Source organism: Schistocerca serialis, chromosome 6, assembly GCF_023864345.2.
Source record: "Schistocerca serialis cubense isolate TAMUIC-IGC-003099 chromosome 6, iqSchSeri2.2, whole genome shotgun sequence".
Lineage (NCBI taxonomy): Eukaryota > Metazoa > Arthropoda > Insecta > Orthoptera > Acrididae > Schistocerca > Schistocerca serialis.
Genome location: NC_064643.1, coordinates 716,860,712 through 716,863,511, shown reverse-complemented (window position 1 = coordinate 716,863,511; position 2,800 = coordinate 716,860,712).

Sequence of the window (2,800 nt, the reverse complement as noted above, 5' to 3'; positions counted from 1 at the left end):
ACTGGATAATATTTAAAATTTCTGACCATGCTTCTTGATGATATGATTTTATAATATTACTTCCTATTTCACCATTCTGGCGATGAATTGTCTGTCCTTTCTTGCAATTTGAAGACATTGTTAGGCAGAAGATATAATTCCAGTGGCTAATGGCTCACCAGTCTCTGGACTGCGCATTGTTCTTGACTAAAGATAAACGATAACGAAATAAGACAGCACAACTACACTCCTGGAAACGGAAAAAAGAACACATTGACACCGGTGTGTCAGACCCACCATACTTGCTCCGGACACTGCGAGAGGGCTGTACAAGCAATGATCACACGCACGGCACAGCGGACACACCAGGAACCGCGGTGTTGGCCGTCGAATGGCGCTAGCTGCGCAGCATTTGTGCACCGCCGCCGTCAGTGTCAGCCAGTTTGCCGTGGCATACGGAGCTCCATCGCAGTCTTTAACACTGGTAGCATGCCGCGACAGCGTGGACGTGAACCGTATGTGCAGTTGACGGACTTTGAGCGAGGGCGTATAGTGGGCATGCGGGAGGCCGGGTGGACGTACCGCCGAATTGCTCAACACGTGGGGCGTGAGGTCTCCACAGTACATCGATGTTGTCGCCAGTTGTCGGAAGGTGCAGGTGCCCGTCGACGTGGGACCGGACCGCAGCGACGCACGGATGCACGCCAAGACCGTAGGATCCTACGCAGTGCCGTAGGGGACCGCACCGCCACTTCCCAGCAAATTAGGGACACTGTTGCTCCTGGGGTATCGGCGAGGACCATTCGCAACCGTCTCCATGAAGCTGGGCTACGGTCCCGCACACCGTTAGGCCGTCTTCCGCTCACGCCCCAACATCGTGCCGCCCGCCTCCAGTGGTGTCGCGACAGGCGTGAATGGAGGGACGAATGGAGACGTGTCGTCTTCAGCGATGAGAGTCTCTTCTGCCTTGGTGCCAATGATGGTCGTATGCGTGTTTGGCGCCGTGCAGGTGAGCGCCACAATCAGGACTGCATACGACCGAGGCACACAGGGCCAACACCCGGTATCATGGTGTGGGGAGCGATCTTCTACACTGGCCGTACACCACTGGTGATCGTCGAGGGGACACTGAATAGTGCACGGTACATCCAAACCGTCATCGAACCCATCGTTCTACCATTCCTAGACCGGCAAGGGAACTTGCTGTTCCAACAGGACAATGCACGTCCGCATGTATCCCGTGCCACCCAACGTGCTCTAGAAGGTGTAAGTCAACTACCCTGGCCAGCAAGATCTCCGGATCTGTCCCCCATTGAGCATGTTTGGGACTGGATGAAGCGTCGTCTCACGCGGTCTGCACGTCCAGCACGAACGCTGGTCCGACTGAGGCGCCAGGTGGAAATGGCATGGCAAGCCGTTCCACAGGACTACATCCAGCATCTCTACGATCGTCTCCATGGGAGAATAGCAGCCTGCATTGCTGCGAAAGGTGGGATATACACTGTACTAGTGCCGACATTGTGCATGCTCTGTTGCCTGTGTCTATGTGCCTGTGGTTCTGTCAGTGTGATCATGTGATGCATCTGACCCCAGGAATGTGTCAATAAAGTTTCCCCTTCCTGGGACAATGAATTCACGGTGTTCTTATTTCAATTTCCAGGAGTGTATATCCATATGAATAACTGAAGAATATGATGGACTAATGAAAAAGATCGAGAGCTTAACTGGCGAAAAACGAAACACTACTCAATGAGTATAAGGTTCAGCAATAAGGCAATATTTTTTGGACTGCCAACACTGCCACGGCCACATGCGGGTTGCCTAAGGGAGCATAAGGCAGGACTGCTTTCCCACTCCCCGCCTCACCCCTCCCTCGCGTGAACTGTGCCTCAACCACAACGCCGCGCGACCTGGCGCAGGCGAGTGTCGCGTCGCCATCGCGTCACGTCCCTATCTGCGCGGTCGCACTTCAACCCGTTAAATTACAAAAATGAGTGCAACACTGCTCCGCGCCGCGCCTCTTGTGCTATACGCGTCTCAATTCGCGCCTAACGTTACATACTAGCGCGAGGAATTTACGCCTGTCGTGGACAAGACTCGAATGAGCTCCTGCACGGAAGCAATTCCTAGGCGAGCGCCGTCTATTTCAGGAATGCTTATCGCTGCAGTAGGAACCTTAAAGACCCTCCTGTGGAATATAGAAGGTCTAAAAAGTGCAACCAACACAGCTCCAACAGACTTTCTGCAGGGATATGACATAGCAGTCTTAACAGAAACATTCTTAACCGAAGACTGGCAACATCCAGAATTTTACTGTACTCATCTCCCTGCAAAACAAGGCGACAGAGGAAGACCCAGTGGAGGAATAACTGTGCTCATAAATCCGGAATTAACGCCAATAACTGCAACTACATACACTCCTGACAGAAACGAAACACATTACAATAATATCAGCATACGTCTAACCGAACAAAACATGCATTGATATAATAGATGAAATAGGCTAGCTGATCACTCAGAGTAAACATAATAAACCGCTAATTATTGCTGGAGACTTAAATTGCAGAATGGATGTACAAAATTACAAAGCAAAAGTAACAGTGGAAAAGTTGCAAGAAGAAGGCTTTATCCTGTTAAACAATCCCAACATATCTACATATATTTCCCACAGCGGCAAAAGTACAATAGACATTGCGTTCATAAGGGGGCCAATCAGGGGATATATATTACCTCTCTGGACTGCAGACCACACACCACTTCGGAAACATATCCCTCTGGAAATAAATATCCAAGGAGCATGGCGAAAAACGCAAGAAAAGGA